Raw genomic sequence first — 21,662 nt, forward strand, 5'->3', positions numbered from 1 at the left:
CGGTTGAAACCGAACGAAGGGGAGGCCAACACCCAGATATGCTAGGCAACTATCCGGTTGAAATAGACCGAAGGGGAGGCCGGCACCCAGATATGCCTGGGTAGATATGTTATTGTATGGTATGTGGTATGATGGGGGAACTCACTTAGCTTTCTGCTTACGGTTTTCAGTTCTGTTTCAGGTACCTCTTCAGTGAAGGGGAAGGAGTCGGCGCGGTAGCTGCACATCACACACACATCAGATTTCCGCATTACGTGGTTCATGGGATTGTACTCTGATTTTATTACTACTTGATGATATGATTTTGAGACATGACTATTATGGTTTTATGGATTGATATGTTATCAACTATGTGTTGGCAAATGATTTTATAAGTTACTTTAAAACAAAAATTTTTGCCTTGAAAATTTAGGATGTTACAGAAAGCCATGCCAATCAGGGAAGTTTTCACAGGAGGAAATCAAGTATGCCTACGAATGCTACTTGAATGAGTCCCAAAATGGAAGTTCTTCATCAAAGGAATCCAATCCTTCTGTTTGAAAATGGAAAGTTGTTCCCAAAGCAAAAATTGAAGTAAAACGAACTGTTGAGGAAAAAGGGAAAGTCGGTGTCAAACCTAAACCTAAGTCTCTAGAAGTTGACTTGATCGATAGTTTGAAATATAAGGTTTGGAATTGGGTATTAGGTTCATCATTTCATAATGCATTTGACTCTAATCACCAAGGACCCAAAAAGCCTTAGGGACCTAAATTTTTTAATTGATCGCAACTGTTAAGTGACGAGCAATACGATGAACATCGGTACATCGACAGTGGTTGCTCTCGTCACATGACAGGTCGAAAGGAAAATCTGCGAGATTATCGAAGTTTGGAAAATGCTAGAGTTGTGAGATTTGGAAATAATCAGAAATGCGAGGTTAAAGTCTATGGGAAAGTCAGAAATGGCAATTTCATAGTCAATTGAGTGGCGTACGTCGAAGGTCTTAAACACAACTTGGTAGGTGTTTCACAACTTATTGTGGGCACTAGTAATCAAGTGGTCATCGATGAGGAAGGTAGTGTCATTTCGAACAAAGAAACCAAAGAAGTTTTTCTCAAGTCTAAGAGGAAAGGTGATATGTTCACTCTTGACAACAAGCCAATCGTTGGTGTACCCTCAGTTTGCTTACTTTCAAAGGCGTCGTCTGATTTGAGATGGTTGTGGCATCGAAGACTATCTCATCTGAATTTCAAAAATATGAACGAATTGGTGGTAAATGATCTTGTTTGAGGATTACCTCTTTTAAAATTTTATAATGATTAGTTATGTATAGCATGTGAACAGGGGAAGCAACATTATCAAGGTCATCCTATATTCATAGATTCTAAGATCATTAAACATGTTAAACTTCGTCACATTGACCTTTGTGGACCTTCGATAGTTGAGACTCTCAACAAGAAGAAGTACGTCTTGGTCATTGTCGAAGATTTTTCACGATTTACTTGGATTTACTTTCTTTGTCAGAAGTCTAAAATTACTCAAGTAATGATTGATTTCATCAAGCACAATGAACTCAGTTTGAGAAAGGAAGTCAGAACAATCAAAAGTGATAATGGCTCAAAAGTGATAAGCATAATGAACTCAGTTTGAGAAAGGAAGTCAGAGCCTACCTTCGAAGCCGAAATAAAAGAATCCCTTCGATATTCCTTTACAAGTATTCGATTTTATTTCACGGGATACCACGCAAGCAGTTTGATATCTCTCTTGATATTGAATGAAGTGATCTTTTCCTGGGATCCATCTGCTTTTACATCGAATGTTTATTTGATGTCATAATTCACACATTTTTTACCTTGGTTCCCACTATTTCTTTGGCACACATTTTCACAACAAATCCTTGAGGTTTTGGGTACTACCAACTCAAACCTAGATTTCACAAGTCTGGGTATGATTTCGTTTCTCATCCCAAAAACGATTGAGCCTTGCCTCGAAACAAAGGTTCGGTGACGGTTCTTATCCTCTTGGGACAAACGAAACGACTGATTGATATGACGGTTTGGTTGCTTCACGGTTTTCAAGGAAAAAGTGTTTATTTTTCAGACGTGGCGATTTTTACGGCAACTGGTCCACTTTTCTAGGATACACGTGGCAAAATTTCAACGATAACCGGTTCAAATTCAAATTGTGTAATAAGTATAAAAGGATTTTGTGGGTATCAAATCAAAACTTTATGCATCCTAATTGTTGAAGATCATTCCCCAATGTTGTGAATGGCGTTTAGTGTGCTCGATACTGGAGTTCGATTATCCAAGAGGTTTATGAGCAGGAAGGTATTCCGATTCCATCCGATGTTCCAAAAGAAGAGTTCACAATCTATCAACATCTGAAGACTGTTGAAGATCATTCGGAGGTTTTTCCTTCTATTGTAAGAATTTCGGATGCCATGCTTCGAAAGGTGGATCCTAGGAACCCAGTTCTTGTTTCTTATCTTTCAAAGATCAACCGTGATGTGCAAATAGGGGTTTTATTGCCCAAATGGATTGAAGGAACTTCGAAACATATTAAAGGCTCCAAGAAATCCACAAAGATTGCATAACCAAAGTCAGTTCCTGAGCCTTGAAAAGGAGATTACGAAGCCTATTCAAGACCCTGTTGTTCCAAAAATTCAAACAGAGGTATTCCTTCGCATCACCTCAGAGGGACTCTCCAGCAAATTAGACTTTGAGGCGATTAATAGTTTTGGTGGTTGAGTGAAAGTATCGATTACAGACGCAAACACTCCTTTGGGTGATCATTCAACCATTTCCATCCATGAGCATTCTATTGTCATACCAACCGAACTTTTGATGGCTGAATCCATTTCGGAGGAGGTTCGAACTTTAGGGATGCCTGTGAACATATCTAATATGGACACAAATGTCAACAAGGGTGATGGGATGTCGACTTTCGAAGCTTAAGGTTATCCTCCTGTTTCAACATCATCTGTTCCAATTTCACTTATTTTTTCCTCCACAATCGAAACCACCCTTATCGACACTACTACTTCCTTACCACCATTTCACACACCTGTTCCCACTTTGTTACATGCTTCAATCATATCACCTACTTATTCCTATATCATGCATCAACCCAGCACTTCTCTTTTCTCTTCTCAATCAACCAAGGTGAAAAGTTAGTTCACGAAGAAGATCACACTGATGATGGTGATGATAAGATGGTCTCTTTTGCTGCGATCCAGTTCGATCCAGAAGAAGAGAACATTCCTGATCACATGTTGATGTCAGGAAAGCAGTTCAAAATCTTGAACCACAAGCTGAATTCTTTGTTGCTGATTTAGGCAGACACAATGAGTCACAACACGGTGTCTGGTATTGAGGTTAATTTGTTATTAAAATATCAAGAGCATAGGTTGCAAGCTGTTATGGAACAGAGAGAATCGAAACATGAAGATCGTTTGAAGCATCATGTTGAGACTTTTCAAAATGAAGTTAAAGAGCTTCGTGAAGTAGCCAAAGAAATACATGTTCTTTTTGTCAAATAGGTCAAGCAAGTTCAAGAATCTGTAAATTTGAAGGTGGATACCCTCAAGTCAGAAATGTCGAAGGAGGTGACTAAGCTTGAACAGAGTCAATTGTCTCTTCATACAAAACTAGATGTTGTTTCTGAGGCAATTTGAAAGCTGGTTGAAAGTTTTACTGCCTTCCCGACCAAGGATTCGCAAGTGTTCACCAAGATGGAAGAATTTTTGGCAAGTTTGAAGGATTCCATTTCGAAGCTTGATTCTTCTCCAAAATCTTCTATTTCTCAGGAGTCCTTATCTCAAATGTTTTCCTGTTTGGAGTCTAATCTAAAAGTAGACCTTAATCCTCTTCTAAAGTTGGTGAATTTGATGCCAACTGATGCCTCATCTATTAAAACAGTGGTGCAAGGGGGAGAAAATGGGGTTGGTTCGTCAAAAGATCGTAAGCAAGGAAAGGTGGTTGGGAAGGTGATAAACATGCAAATTTCAACATCACTTCCCACTTCGATGTTAACAACTTCAACTACAATGACTTTGAAGCCATTAACCAAAGGCATAGTCATTTGTTCTACTGCTGGAGGTTCGAGTTCGAAGCCACCACCTTCTATTCAAATTAAAGGTGATAGAGAGAAGGGGATTGTGAAGGAGATTTCGAAAGAAGAGAGAAAGAAGAATATAGAAAAACAAATTGAAAAACAAATACATATCAACAGCATTTTAAGGCAAATGCAAAGTGATCCTCCAGGTCTTGAGAAAGGAGATCCAACCAAGGAGTATTGCTATAAGACAACTGAACAGATTGTTTCATCAGGTGAGATGTATGATTTTGATAAAATAACGAAGAAGAGTTATGAGATAGAGAATTCAGACTTCAAAAAGCTGGATTTTCACAAAAATCATATGATGTTTATCTCGGCTCAGTACCAGCTGGTGGATAGGTTTGATGACAAGGAGGAATACAAGAAGCTTAAGTTGAGATTTCATGTTGTCCTTGGAAATAAGAAGGAGGAAGTCTGGTCCTTAATAAATATTGTGAAAGTTCTAAGTGTCTCCATAGATAAGCTGTTCGAAGGGTTGTTGCAGAACTTTCGCTATCATGTGGTTCATGCTAACAACGTTGCTTGTGATTTCTCGGTGGTTGATTTTCCTTTAATGAATCTCAGTAATCTTATCGGTGTTGTGAAGATCTTGAGTGGTGTTGATGTGTCGAAACTTCAAGTGAATAGCAAATAGGATTTCTTGATAGGTTTCGCTCATATCAAGCTATTCATAGACAATTATTATGATTGTTTAGCCTTGACTGATGTGGAGCTTGGTTTAGCAATGGGAAGACAAGTGACTGTGTAAGGGTCGAAGTCTGTTGTAATATGTCGAAGACTTAAGATTATTATACAAGGAATTTTTATAACGAAGCGTACTGTTTTAGTCCTTGTAATTTTTTGTGTGCTTTCATGTTTCCTATAAATAGGGACATTACTTAGAGCTAGATAAGAGTCTTGTACGAACTTGTCTATTTTCTCTCTGTAACATTTGAAAGCATAATAGAGCTGAAACAAGATCATATTTACATCGTGTGTTCAATTACATTACTCTGATTTGTTACATTCTCGATTCATCACATCTACAATTGGTATCAGAGCAGGAATCATAATCTGCGATCTAATTTTCACTCTGATTCAAAAGCTGTTTGAATCAAATTTCTAGTTCAAAAAGTTCCGCACCTTTTGACGTGAAAAATCATTCTAGATCTTCAGTTGTGATTTGATTCTGTAACTGATTTGTTGAATCGAGTATTCTACTTGATATTTCTGTTCAATTCAGCAATTTGCTTTCAAATTCTCTTTGATTTCTCAAAAGTTCTCAAAAATTTTCTTCCGTACATCAATGGCGAACTTCAATCTCAACTCGATGACTTCATACTCTCATCTGCTAGGATCTTCAACTAAGATTCCTATGCTAATTCCGGAATACTATGATCAGTGGTCTGATCGTATGCAAGATTACTTGAATGGACTCGATGAAGAGCTTTGGTCTTGCATCTCAGGGAATGTTACTCTTCCGACGAATCTTCAACCAATTGGATCTTCATCTGGCACTACGAGTGTGGATGCTCAATCTGATCGAATGAAGAAACTTGAAAAACGATGCATAAGGGAGTTACGTGGTGCATTGCCTCCAGTTGTGTATAACTATGTCAGAAGTTGTACAACTGCAAAAGAAATCTGGAATAATCTCAAAGAAAAGTTTCAAGGTAGCGAGAAGACAAAAATCAATTCAGTTAAGCATTGTTCGATTGAATTGAAGGATTTCAAGCAAAAAGATGGTGAAACAATCAAAAGTTACTATGATAGGCTGAATGAGTTTATTTACAAATGCAATCATTATGGAATCACGAGGTCTGCTATGGAATTCAATCTCACCTTCGTTATGGGACTCTGTAAAGAATGGAGGAGTGTTAACATGACGATGAAAAATCAACAGAGTTTCGACACATCTTCTCTAAATGATTTGTACAATCAACTGAAAACTCACGAAAGTGAAGTGATCGAAATGGTAGAAGAGTCGAAGCTTAGCCTGGGAGGTCCATTGGCACTTGTCTCTAAAGTGTCGGAAAAGGAAGCAGTCGAAAAAGGTGATTCTGATGATGAAGAGGGGTTTATCATGAATTCGGATGATGAGGCAATAGCTTTTTACTCAAATAACCAACTCAAAAAGTTTTTCAAGAAACCGTTTAATCCAAAGGTAAAGCAAAGTGAGGGAAAAGGAAGTTTTGTGAACAAGGCTGCTAGAGAGGAGAAGAAAAGTATGAGAAGAATGATGGGAAGTTTGCTGAGGAGAAGAAAGAGAATAAACTAAAAGGAGTTTCGGGTATGGATTGCCATTATTGCAACGGAGCAAATCATCTGGCAAATGATTCCATGCTTCGTAAGAAGGATGAGAAAAAGAATAGGGTAAATGACGAAGTGTATTATGTGGAGAAATTGGAAGAGGTGCATACGAAGGCGAAAAATTTGTCTTTGGTGGCTCAAGGCGAACAGGAGGATGATGGCACGTATCAAATTTGGTATTCGGGCTCAAATGATGAAGAAATGTGTAATCCTACGCATGGGGCCATGTATGCGAAGCTGGAGGAAGATTCGGACGAAGAGGTGACGGGCCGATGCTTTGTGTCAAAGTCTGCTGATAAGTCTCCAATGACAACTAAGGTACATACTATTCTTCAATCTTTAAATATTCCTTTGAGTGCATATGATTCTGATATTGTTGCTTTTGATGATACTGTTGCTTATTTTGATAATTTGGTTGTTTCTGGTAGCAATGAAGCTAAGAAATTAAGCAATCAATTGTTAGAGACTCAGAAGAAGTTAGATTCGAAATTTTCCAAGATAGAATGTTTAGAATTGCAGATTACGAACATTATGGTTGAAAGGGATTCGGTGTCTAGTGATGTAAAACTCTTACTAGCTCAACGAAATATATACTGTAATTCTGCTAAATGTCTATATGGCAAATTAACTGCATTGCATCATTCGTGTGAAATTAGAAAGGAACAACATAGGAAATTATTACCTTTCTTAGCATATGAGAGAGAGAAGGTTGATAATATTTCGTATGATTGTGAGAAAAATATTACTGAGTTTGACAAAATTCCTGATGATAGATATGCTTATGGAATTGTCAAAATTGATGAATGTCTGGATTCGAATGAATTAGAACATTTTGAATGATACTTTGACTAAATCAGAACAAATCAAAATTTTGAAAAAGACTGAGAATTCAACATCTGATTCTCAATCTAATTTTGCCGATATTGAAGATAACTCTGACAATATTAGCGAAATTAGTGGTATTGATGATGTTGATTGTTCTCAATTGTCTGTCATTAATGTTGCATCAAAATCTAAAGGAAAAGAAAAACTTAAGGATTAGATGGTTAAGATTGACATTGACAAACCTTCAACTTCGAAAGTTTGTGATCCTAATTTTGTGGATATCCAAGATAGTCAAACGGATAGCAGTGATGATGAAAATGATGAAGACAATTCGCACAAAAAGGTCTCATCAAACAAAGATTCGAAAGAAACTAAAATTCCACGTGTTGTTGTTGATCAAGTGTTTGGGGACACTGAAAATTTCGACAAAGTGTTGTCTGAAAAAGGAACCATTTTTTTGGAAACAAATCAAGTGGTGTATCCAAATTTCAAGTGTACTGGTGATGTTGTTTTTCCAAATAAAGTGTTTGTCACTATTGAAAATTTGAAAACATTAAACCCGAATTCAACAAATTGGTCAAAGATGACAACAAGAAAACAACAGACGAAGGATTCTTTTCAAATCAAGGCACTATCGAAAATAATCTAACAAAGAATTCGTATGTTTTTCAAAGACAAAAACCACAACATAAATGGGTTGAAAAATCTAAAGTGGTGACAGAAGTTACAAAAGAGGTTGTTGTGGAAAATGAAATTGTTGTCAAATTAAATTCAAAAGAATTTAAAGAACAAATTGACAAGTTTTCAAAAGAAAATGAAATTTCAAAAAGACAAGCTCGAAAGAAGATTTTTTGGCAAGCCATGGAGTCTCGAAAGAAACAAAATGGTTTGACATTGAAAACGTCTGAAACACAAAGACTAAATCTGTTGAGAACAGGTCTTCAAATTCAGCATCTTATTCAGATCAAAAGACAAATCCCGCTCATTCAAACAAAACAAAATCTGAATTTTATCCAAAAACAAATTCTTCAAAAGATCAAAATACAAAGTTTTCCACAAATATCAAAAATACCTCAAAGAGCTTTCAAAATCAATCCTCAACACAACGATTTTCTTCTAATCAACAATCAAGATTTTCTCAAACACAAAAACCTCACAATCGATTTTCTCAAAATACAAGCGTTGGAAACACTGATGGAAGTCGATATGCAATGGCATTTCGTCCTAAATCAAATGTTGATTTCGTCCCACAAAAACCGAATTTTTCAAATCCTTCAGGAAAACAAACCTTTAAAGTTTCATACACAAAAGGGTTGTCTCGTGACAAAAACATTGATCATTTGCTTGAAGGAAAAGGACGAATGTATAAATCAAGGAAATACTCTCAACAACAAATTCAAGAAGCTTATGAGAAGTATGTGAATACTTCGTCAACTGAAAGTTCATCTTCAAAAGATTCGAATATTTCGGTAAAAACTTGGCAACCGGTTTTGAAAGACAAGTCTGTTCATACACAATCTAAAAAGACGAAGGCATATGTCAGTGACAATCCCAAACTAACAAAAACTTATGTTTCTGTTCCTTTACCTAGTGATGTGGACTTAATTGATAGTCTCAAAACTAAAGTTTGTGATTGGGTTAAAAATTCTGCATTTCATTCTGTTTTTAAAGCTAATTTCCAAGGACCCAAACAGCCTTGGGTACCTAAATTCTTTCATTGATCGCAGGTGCTATGTGACGAGCAATATGATGAGAAATGGTATATCGATAGTGGGTGCTCACGTCACATGACTGGACGAAATGAAAATTTGAGAGATTTTTGAAGCTTGGAAAATGCAGGTGTTGTGAAGTTTGGAAACAATCATAAATGTCAAGTGAAAGGCTATGGGAAAGTAACAAATGGACAGTTTACTGTAAATCGTGTTGCTTATGTCGAAGGTCTGAAACATAATTTGATAAGTGTTTCACAACTCATTGTGGGCACTGGCAATCAAGTTGTGTTTAACGAAGAAGGAAGTATTATCTCAAAAGTTGAAACGAACGAAGTGTTGCTGAAGTCGAAACGTTATAGCGATATGTTTACTCTTGATCTAAAGCCGATTGTTGGGAAACCTTCAGTTTGTTTAATTTCGAAAGCCTCATCTGATGTTAGCTGGTTATGGCATCATCGTTTATCACATTTAAATATTCGCAATTTAAATAAGTTGGTACTTGATGATCTTGTTCGAGGATTACCGGTTTTAAAATTTGACAATGATACCTTATGTGCAGCTTGCGAACAAGGGAAACAGCATAGGAAAGGACATCCAATTGTGATAGATTCGAAAATTGTGGAACCATTGGAACTTCTTCATATTGACCTTTATGGACCATCAACTTTTGAAACTCTCAACAAGAAACGGTACATTTTGGTTATTGTTGATGATTTTTCTCGATTCACTTGGGTGTATTTTCTCAGGATAAAATCTGAAGTCACTCAAACAATGATTGATTTTATCAAGAAAATTGAGATGAGTTTGAAAAAAAATGTTCGAAAAATCAAAAGTGATAATGGCTCTGAGTTCAAAAACAATATGTTGGATTCGTACTTAATTGAGAAAGCATTTCGCATAACTTTTCGTCTCCATATACACCACAACAAAATGGTGTAGCTAAATGATGAAATAGATCACTTTGTGAAGCAGTCAGAACAATGTTAACATATGCAAATATTCCTCAATATCTATGGGCCGAAGAGGTGTCAACATCATGTTTTACTCAGAATCATTCTTTTATTCATCGACGTTTTAACATCACTCCGTATGAAATTATCAATAATCGAAAAGCAAATGTTAAATTCTTTCATGTGTAGGTGCTTTATCATGAATCTCAAGGATAATCTTTCGAAATTTCAAGCAAAGGCTGACGAAGGAATATTTTTGGGATATTCTCACAATTCGGTGGCATACAGAGTGTTAAACAAGCGCACACGAAAAATCGAAGAGACATTTAATCTTACCTTTGATGACTATTATGTCAAACAAGTTGAAACACATTTCAAACAAAAGTCGATTATTAATGAATCTGAAATTGTGAATTCATCTGATTTTGATTATGATTTAATTTTTGGTGTTCCTGACAGGGATGTGGATGCTGAAGTTCGTGTGAATGATAATCAACAATCTGAATCTTTGAAGCATATTGATGACTCCGAACCCACTCAAACTATTGTTGAGAGGATTTCAACAACGAATTCTCCAGAAGTTGGGGAAAGTATGCATAATAATCCAATGGAGGGGGAGCACTTGGATTCGAATACTCTGGTTGAGGGGGAGCATTCTTTCGAGTGGGAGAATGGTTGAAGATGTTGAGGGGGAGCATCTTTTTGAGGGGGAGCATCAGAATGATAATTCTGTCGAAAGTAGACATAATAATGAAGAGATGATAAGTCTTGATCAAAATGATGAATTTCACGAAATAAATGATAATCTTTCTGTTGCAGGGTCTGAAAATGAAGAGATGTACGAAGATGCGCCTTTGGAATTTGATCCGTGATATACACCATTAGAGAAATGGACAAAGACTCATTCAAAAGATCAAGTCATTGGGAATCCTCAAGATGGAGTATTAACAAGAGCTCAGATTCGTGCAAAGAATGAGGTATTAAATACTCATCAAGAATTTTGCATGTTCAATATTTTCATATCGAAAATTGAACCAGAGACAGTTAAGGTTGCAATGGAACACTCATATTGGGTTATTGCAATGCAATCTAAACTGGCTGAATTCGAAAGAAACAAGGTTTGGAGATTAATTCCTAAACCTGAAAATGTTTCGATTGTCGGGTTAAAATAGATTTTCAAAAACAAAACCGACAAAGATGGAAATATTGTACGAAATAAACCACGATTAGTCGTAAAAGGATATTCACAACAAGAAGGTATTGATTATGAAGAAACCTTTTCCCCTGTCGCAAGACTAGAGGCTGTTCGAATATTTTTAGCTTATGCAGCTCATAAGAATTTCGATGTCTATCAAATGGATGTGAAATGTGCTTTTCTCAATGGTGAACTCGAAGAAACTGTTTACGTTGAACAACCTCCAGGTTTCGTAAATGAAATGCATCCTGATCATGTGTACATTTTAGATAAAGTTGTATATGGGTTAAAACAAGCACCAAGAGCATGGTATGCAACTCTTACCAGTTTCTTAAAACAGTCGAAATTTAAACGAGGATCAGTTGACCCTATATTATTTCGAAAGAAAGTTGGGAATCATCTAATGCTTGTTCAAATTTATGTCGACGATATTATTTTTGGCTCTACTGACCCTGCTTTATCTAGTGAAATCGAAAATTTTATGAAAAGCTAATTCGAAATGAGAATGATGGATAAAATTAATAATTTTCTTGGCATAAACATTTATCAAAGCAGAGAAGGCATTTTCATCAATCAGGAAAAATATACAAGGAATTTGCTCGAAAAATTTGGAATGACAAATAGCACGAAGTTAAGAGTACCAATGGCGGTTGGCACAAGGCTATCACCTTCGTTAAAAACGCATGTGGTTGATCTTACCTTATACAGGAGCATGATAGGTTCATTGCTTTATCTTACTGCAAGTAGACCTGATATCATGTTTTCTGTATGTAATTGTGCTGGGTATCAAGCAAATCCACGAGAACCACATTTAACTGCTATGAAGAATATCTTTCGTTATCTCAAGGGAACAATTTCGTTAGGATTGTGGTATCCTTCGAAAACAGGATTTTTCATTCAGGCATTTTCAGATGCAGATCTAGGAGGGTGTACTTTGGATCAAAAAAGCACAAGTGGTGGATGTTAATTTCTGGATGGAAAGTTGGTGAGTTGGCAGTCGAAGAAGCAGACGTGTGTTTCAATTTCTACTGCTGAAGCTGAATATGTTGCAGCTGCTGCTAGTACTTCACAAATAATTTGGATCCAGAGTCAGTTGCGAGATTATGCCGTTAATATGAAAAAGATTCCATTATACTGTGATTCACAGAGTGCTATACGCATTTGTCATAATCCAGTACAACATTCGAAAACAAAACATATTGCTCTTCGTTATCATTTTATCAAAGATCATGTGGAAGATGGAAACATTGAAGTCCATTTTGTAAAAACAACTGATCAGCTTGCTGATATTTTTACAAAAGCTTTAGACAAAAAATCATTTGTTCGAATTTTGTCAGGTTTGGGAATGATCGAAGCAAGTTCAGTTCCAGGAATGATTTCGAATGTATAACAAAGGGGTGTTATACAAATGTGTCGATTCAGAGGCAATAATACTTCATTCAGAGGTTACTGTTCATAGTCAACGCTTCGACACGCTTCGAATTCGACACAATGCGCATGTTGGTTTTGTGGTACAAATTTTCGTTAGTTTGTCAAATTTTCGTTAGGTTGTCAAATTTTCGTTAGTTTACAAATTTTCGTATGTTTGTATCTTAGCTTTATTTTCGAAAAATCAAAAACTACAAAAAGATTTTATTTTTGTTTTGTCGATTTATTTTCGAAAAATGAAAAATTCCGAAAAGATTTTCTTTTGTTCATTGTTTTCTTTTTCAAAAAACTTACAAAAATATAAAAATATTTTCTTTCTGTTCGAAAACTCAAAAATATCAAAAAGATTTTTGTTATTTTGTTCTTTGTCTTTTCTTTGTGCAGATTACACGAAAGTTTTCCAAGGTTCATGCTTGTGTTTCTATGGGAAGGTACGATTTCGACAACTATGTATTAGTTAAACTGTCCCTAGAAGCATGCTGCAGCATGTCGACCCAAGCCTCAATAGACTCAATGTGTGTTTACGAAAGCCTTAATGAATTTTTTCATATGAAAATTTCTTCCCAAGTCAGGCTTATATTCACATTAGTCAAATGAGCTACCTTACTCTTCTCAAATAAGTTAAGAGTTTTCTGTTTGGTCCGAAAATAATAGAGGTACAATTCGTTTCTGAATATCAATCTTTTTCATCCCAAAATTCTAACACATATCACACACCATGACATATGTCCGAGAGGTCATTGATCAAACCAATCATGACTTAGGCATATCAAAATTCTGTGTTAATGATCTAACATCATGAGACCGTGATGAAAGTGAAACCCAATCTTACGAACTCATTTAAGGAATTGACGGGGAACCAAGTTCCAGTTTTAACGAAACATTTGTTTATGTACCATTTTTCGAAACTCCAAATCATATTCAATTCGTTTGAGTGGTCTTGATCAAATATTCGAAACCCACGATATTTGTTACCCAACAAGATCCAGCACACAAATTTTATTTTCTTGAATATGATTTTCGTGTGAGTTTCATTTGCTTTCTAACTCACATGCAAAACAATTCAAAGCATACTTGTCCCTGACTACACTGGTCAAACAGGTAATTTCTGCTACAATTACTCACCTTATGTTAAGGTTGATATGTAACGAAATTGTAAACCACCCACAAAGCCTTGCCAAAGAAGCCCTTCGATACTTCTCTATAAGTATTCGATTGAAATTCACGGGAACATACACAAGCAGTTGATTATCTCTCTTGATAATTAACGAAGCAACCTTTGCCCGGGGTCTATCTGCTTTTGTGTCGAAAATTTGTTTTTCGACATCACAGTCCCATATTTTCGTTAATTTGCTTCTTATCTTATCTTTGGCACACTGCACTCACGAAATCCTTGAGGTTCTGAGTACTACCAACTCAGGCTGATGATTTCGAACGTCTAGCAAATGACTTTGTCTCTAAACCCAAAAACGAAAGAGCTTTACCTCCATCCGAAGGTTGGTGACGGTTACAATTCTATGGGGAGACACGAACAGACTGTGTGACAAGACGTTTTGTATTCAGGCCGGCTTTTAAGGCGATGTGACAATTACTTTTTGACGTATGGCTACTTTATCGGCAGACTGGTGCGAGTTTCAAGGTGCCACGTCAGATCTTAGTTAATGCTTATCCCGCGTTAATTTCAAATTCCAGGGTTACATATAAAAGGGGATTCAAGGGTTCTTTGTCCGTTTACGCTCACAAAAGCAAAATTCCCAAATTGTCTCTGTTCTTCAAAGCTTCAAAACCCTAATCATGGCTGCTCATGTTGGTGTTGATTCTGCATCCAGAACAACTGAAGACATCACTTCTCAACCGATTATGAAGATTCAATGCACAAATTATCAAGTCGAAGGGGATGTTTCATTATATCCCGAAGAATTGAAGATGTTGATTGTCGCGTTGAAAAGTTTTGTTCTTTCAACTCCAATGTTCAACTCCTTTGTTGTTCCTCTTTCATGGCTTTCACAAGCAGGATCCAATGCTACTTATAGCAAAGCAATGGATGTTATTACTTTTCAACTGGTGAATGATAAGAAGATACGATTGACCAATAAGATATTCTGTCAGATTCTTGATATCCCTAACTCTCCACCTTATACTGATCTTTCTTTTTCTCAAGTTAACAACATGTTCAATGAGATGGGTCATCAACCCCCACTCACCAATATCAGTGATTTTGAAGAAATCTGGACTTCCGATTGTTTGGAATTTTCTTTTTGGAATATTTCTATGATGCTTGACTGGTCGCAGTGTTGGGTTAGATAAAGGTCGAATGGAAGTTTATGCTATGGTTGTTGGCTTGTATTATGATATCTCAGTGGATTACTCAACTCAGTTGTGGAAAGAATTTCAGAAGAGTGTCGAAAATACGAATGTTGTTCAAGGAATTTCGTGTGCAAGGTATTGGAGTTTCATTCTTTGTTATTTCTATGAAAAAGAAGGGATTGAGGTGCGTGCTGATGAAGAGAAGGCTGAATTCATGAAATATCACTTTCCAAATGAGGTTTCTGATGATGTTGAGGTGTTCACACACATTGCCAGGATCCCTGATCCGATGTTGAAGCGAGTTGATCCAACCAATCCGGTGTTGGTTGAGTATTTGGAGAATATTAATCCTCATGATGAAACATGAATGTTATTATCCAAAGAGGATGCTGGTCCTTCTAAGAAATCGACACATTCGAAGAAGGATGCAAAGGCTACTCCTGAGAAGATTGTGCAAGAATCCAAGCAAAAGTCACCATAGAAACAGACGAAGCCAGAAGAACATGTTTCGACTGTTTTGATCAAGCCTGTGGAACCTGTTATTGATGATCAAGTCAAGGAAACAATTCCATCGAAGTCTAGTGTTTTTCAAAGACTAAAGAAGTTAACTCGTGGTTCACAAAAGTCTACAGATGGTTCTTCTAGATTTTCTCCTTCAATGGTTCGTAAACCACAAATTACTCACCAAGGGGTCCTTATTCGTGAGGTTCCAGCTCATGTTTCGCCTTCATCAAAGAAACGAAGAACTGAAGATGTGCCCAAACATATTTCCAAGAAGAAGAAAAAGAAATGAAAGTTGGATATTCAAAAGGAATCGTCTGAAGAGGAGACAGTTCCTGAGACACCCGAAGCTACTCTTTCTAAATCAACTCCTGAGAAGACTGAGGTCATACCACCCATAGTTTCGTTAACCGAGTCAGTAATTGAGGAGGTTCGAACTTCAGACATCACTACAAACGTATCTGATACAGGTGTAAATGTCAACATGGGTGAAGAAATTTCGAATATAGAGCCTCCATTGTCCACACAAGGTATTCCTGCTTTCTCACATGTGGATACTACTGTTTCTTTGCCACCTTATACCATCCCTGTCTCGACCACCAAACACTCACCTACTTTTGAGCATGTTATTCAACATCCGTTTACCACACTTTTCTCATCTCAATCTACTAATCCACCCAAAGATGTTGGTGAACCTGAAACTGATACTGATTAAGGAGGTTTTGGGGGAACTTTTGAAGACTTGGAGTTTAATGATGAGGAAGAGAATTTTCCTGATCATATGTTGATTTCCATGAAGCAATTCAAGATTCTGAACAAGAAATTGAATTCAATTATTCAGTCTCAAGCTGACATGGGGGGAAGTCAATCTGTCTCAATTATGGAAATCGATGGTATGCTTAAAGCGGTCGAAGCTAGGGTGATAAATAAATGTTCTGGACTGATTGCAGACTCTGAATCATGTGTAATGGAGAAGTTGGATCAGAATGATTAATGTAATGAGTTAAGGATAAAGTCTCAATCTTCGAATTTTGTGGACGAAGTTAAAGATTTTTGACAGATGGCTAAGGAACGACATGTCTTGTTTGTTCAAGATGTAAAGAAGGTGAGGGAGGATGTGAATTTGCAAATTAGAGAACTTCGTGAAGATATGACCAAAGAAATTGCAGTAGTACAACATGATTATGCTTCTCTTAATCAGAAGGTTGATATTATTGTGGATGTGGTTACGAAGTTTGTGAACTTGGACGAAAGTTTGAGTCCTCAAATTACTTAACTTTCTACGAATGACAACTAGAGTTTCGTGGAGGTTATTACATTGCTAAAGGAGCTGCAAGACTTATCTGTCAAGCCTGTTTCATCTTCGATCATAACACCCTAATTCTTGTCTCAGAAGTTTACTCAGTTTGAAGCTGTTTTGCATAAACAGTTGGCCCCATTGTCTAGAATTTCAAATCTTCTACCAACAGATGCCCCACCTGTTAACACATGGGTGCAAGGGGGAGACAAGAAGGTTGGTGGGATTTCGCATGAAGATGTTAAGACTTTTATTCAACAAACATTCCAACAACAAAACCAATTCTTTCATCTGCTGGGCCAGTTACTTCAACGGTTGTTATCACGATACCAATTACAAGCAATTGTTATTTGTTCTTCTGCTGGAAGTGGTAGTAGTTCGAAGCTAAAGGAAGTTGTTGATAATTCTTCGATCAAAGACAAAGGAAAAACAATTGTGGTCGAAAAATCGAAAGAGGAGAAGAAAGCTGAAGCAGAGGCTGAGTTGGAAAAATTAAGAGTGGTTCAAAGCATTATGCGACTTCGTGAAAATGATCCTCCTAGAATGAACAAAGGTGATCCAAGCAAGCATTATAACTATGAAACGATCGAAGTGAAAGTTTCATATAATCATATGTATGCATTTCTGAAGCAACCGAAGCAAAGCTATGTTGTTGCTAATTCTGACATGAATCAACCGGATTTCCCTGTGAATGAGATGATGTTCATGATAGCTCAATACAAGATTGCTGAGAAGTTTGATAATGATAATGAATACACGTATATGAAACTTAGGTTTCATGCTGTACTTGGGAAACTTCCAGAGGAGATTTGGTCTTTCATAAAGATAAAGAAGGTGATCAGCATTAAGAATGATGTTTTGTTCGCGAACATGATGTAGAATTTTCACTTCTATGTTACAAGGGCAAATGGTCAAATGTGTGATTTCTCTGTGGCAGATTTTCTGTTGATGAACTTGTATGATCTTATACAAGTTGCATTGCTTTTGAAAGATAAAGATGATTTGTATCTTCGAGAAACTGATCCAGAAGTTTTTCGTCTTGGGCTTGCTCACCTCAAGATATTCATAGACAACTACTATGAGTGTTTGGCTCTAACTAATGTGGAGTTAGCTACTGCAAAGGGGTTGGGAGTGAAAGTTCCGATGGAACTTCTGAAGACTCAATCTGAGTTGAAGAAGTTTGTAGATGGGGAGATCTGCTTAAAGCCATTTGGAATGGTCTTCGCAGGAAAGGACAAAAATGGGAAGGCTAAAAGATTTTTGTTCTAGACTAACGAAATAGAGAGATACACTACGTCCCAATATACGAAATTTATTGTTCGTCTGAATAATTGTTCGAAAAACAATATTGGGGATAAGAAGGAGTTGAAGAAGATTATTTCTTGCAACACAGAAATTCGTAGGGTGATGCTGTATGCCATACAGATTCTCACGAACTGAAGAAGGTCGACATTATTACAAAGGGGGAGATTGTAAGGGTCGAAGACCTGTTGTAATATGTCGAAGACTTAAGATTATCTTACAAGGCATTTTTGTAACGAAGCGTACTGTTTTAGTCCTTGTAATTTTTTGTATGCTTTCATGTTTCCTATAAATAGGGACATTACTTAGAGTTAGATAAGAGTCTTGTACGAACTTGTCTATTTTCTCTCTATAACATTTGAAAGCAAAATAGAGCTGAAACAAGATCATATTTACATCATGTGTTCAATTACATTACTCTGATTTGTTACATTCTCGATTCATCACATCTACAGACTGTGCCACAATCATTGTTGAAAAGTCAAGTAAGCATGAAGGATATCAAATTTGGAGAAATCTGTGTCAAGCCACTGGGAGTTGTGTTTGTTGGAAAGAACAAAAATCAGAAGATCACTAAGTTTTTGTTCAAGGTAGAAGATGTGGAGAGATATACGAATACATAGTACACGAGTCTACTTATTCATTTTAATAACTGCAAAAGGAATATAGCTGGTGATAACGCTGAGATTCGAAAGATGATCATTTGGTACACAGAGATTCGAAGGGTACTTCATCAAGCAACGAAGATGCTAATGACTTAGGATTCGACACTTCTCATGAAAAGGCAGAATGTAGAGCTGGAAATATGTTGTGAGGTATCAAAGCGTCTTTGGTCATGTCTAGTGTCGAAGTATGTTTTGATGTATTCATTATATGTATTTCATAAGGGCAGTTTAGTGTTCGAAGCATTAGTGTCTTAGACCTTATGTATTTTTTGTGCTTCTGTTATCTCTTATAAATAGGAGTGAGTATACGTATTAGAGTAACTTTTGTGAACTTAAAGAACACTTTACTCTTTCATATTGTGTACTCTCTCAGAAGCAATAAAGAGTCAAATAGATTATATTTACGTTTTGTGTTCTTAAATCAATTCATACTCTGATTTCAATCTTTCACTTGATTCATACGAACTATATCATCGTCTTTGTATCAAGTAAACAAGTTAATTACTTATTCAGATAACAAAAAAACAGGATTTTAGATTACTTATGTCATCATCTTTCCAATTTTAATCACGAAAAAACATTTACTGAGCGTTGAAATTAACACACTTGTGAACAACTTTTCTGATATTAAAAAAACTCTTAGTTTACCCAACAGAAATTTCACTAACTTATATCTTACAAACACTAATATTCACTCAAAAAAGGATCGAGCTGAAGCATATTCTAATAAGCTTCAAGTTATAATAAATAAATGGGCTCACTATTATCAAAAGCTCAACAAAATATTAGATGCTCAAATTCGTGATCAGTGAGAGAAAATCTTTGGTGGATATATTGATGAAGCTTTTAATATTTTTAAATGTATTGAGACTGAATAAAACTTCTATTCTCCCAATGATATCATGGAAGATTTTAAAACTAGGTTCATTAGCCACTCTTTCATAAATCAATATCTCATTGATAAACATTATACTACTAACCCTCAAGGTATCATTGTTTGTACTACTCGTCTAACTGCATTGGATCCTACCATCTATAACTCCATCTTAGACATTTCCTCTCTCCTATCACTGAAATGTATATTAAATTTTCCATATCCAATGGAGAGTATCATTCAACAAATGAGAAACTCACTGAGTCACCAGAATGTACTATTAGTAGTTATGACACCGAATCTTCCCATTCCCTTAACATTGATGAAAGTTTGTGCACATTAGTGTCACATGCCACCTCCTCATCTAGTCACATTGACAAGTCTTTTATCTCAAGAACCTCTTCTAAAGTTCATGATTTTAAAAAAGTTATTTTCTCATTAGAAACGCAATTATTTGAAAAATATAAATAAAAAAACGTAGGATTAGGATACGCTATCGTTGTAGAGACACTACTCATAAGATCAATGAATGTACTTTTGATGAAAATTCCAAGATAATAGACAATATTCGTTTGAGAAATGAGAAATGGTTCAAAAAGGTTAATTCTTTAAACTGTCTTAATAAACCAATTGAAAATGGGTCAATATGTGCTAATTTGTTTCTTAGCTTTATAGGGTCAAGAGCATGTGTGGTATCTAGATGGTGGTTGGTCAAGGCGTATAAAAGGATGCAACTACCTCCTGAATGATTTTGTTGAAAAGGATATGTGATTTGGATCAATTTAGTGCAAGTCTATAGATTTCAAGAATATTTCTTATATATATATATATATATATATATATATATATATATATATATATATATATATATATATATATATATATCAGGCCTCAGATACAACCTCATCTCCATCAGTCAACTTTGTGACGCTAGTTATAAGGTTTTCTTTAGAAAAGAGGAAGGAAATATCATAGACTCAAGGAACTCTATCTTACTCGCTGCTATTAGGAAGAATGACATTTATGTGTTTAATATCATTTTTGTTTGATAAACAATTATTGCTTTGTGTTTTTAGTATTTTGCTGCTTGGCTTTCAAAAACAACAAAAACATGAGAAATCTGCTTTAAGAAAAATAAAATTCTAGCATTTATTTTACCAAAGGAGTTTACATTGCATGCTTCTATTCTTGTTCCTAATGATCACTAGTGCTTTCTTCTCACTTTCTTTGTTCTCAAGTCTCAGGAACATATATCTTTTACCTTGATGATGATCTCCTATTCTTCAAAGAAAATACCAAACTCTCCAAACCTTATACTCCATTTATTGCAATATTTTATCATTGACCATGGCTATGCATCTGTTCTTCAGCGCTATCACTCCTTAATATGAAGTAGATGGTTAGGGTGATTGGCACTGACTGTCCCACTTTCGAAAGAAGATATGAAAGAACTGTGTCCAAATAATATGTTTGTGATACTCTTCTATCCCTCTCCTGGACCAAATTTCTATGCAATGGGGCCAAGTGAAGCTAGTGAGTGTGGAATGACTAATTTCCATAGACGCTCTCACTGCTACACCAAACCCCATACGAGATCCACAGGGCTCACAATCAAGACAATGTTCCTTGTCTCTCATCTATTGGTTCACAAATCTTTGTTTTAAACCACCCCATAAGAGAATATAAGTATTCAAATGTTGTAAAACTTAATTTACATGGTTCTTTTAATCTTTCAAAGTCTTGCAAAATGATCATTGCTGGGTTAAAATGGTTTTAGTTTATTCAAACAAAAATACTTTCGTTGAACGTGTAGTTTTGACTATTTCTTTTAGACTATTTTCATATAAAAACTCAACAACTCCTTTCCACATTTGTAGCACACAAACGATCGACATACTCCATCATGAAACTTTCCACCATTCCCATACTTCCCGTAGTCCTACCGCTTCAGTGGTCCTGCTCCCAAATCGATGGACTTAAACCGCTTCGTCACCAACTGCGACTGATCTAGGAATGGCCTATTTTCCTTCTTCTCGTTCTCTATCTCGATCTCCCTACTCCAAGCATTTGACTATAGCTCTTCAAAATTTTGGTACTAAGTGGTCGCTATGAAGTCCCTAATCTTTGACTTGAGCATACTCAAGTAATGGGTCATCTACACTTGTTTCGATGTTACATACCCAAGAAAAAATAAGGCCCTCTCTGTGAACATATTGGTG

This window comes from Lactuca virosa, chromosome 6, assembly GCF_052849685.1.
Source record: "Lactuca virosa cultivar CGN04683 chromosome 6, Lactuca_virosa_CGN04683_v6, whole genome shotgun sequence".
Classification (NCBI taxonomy): Eukaryota; Viridiplantae; Streptophyta; class Magnoliopsida; order Asterales; family Asteraceae; genus Lactuca; species Lactuca virosa.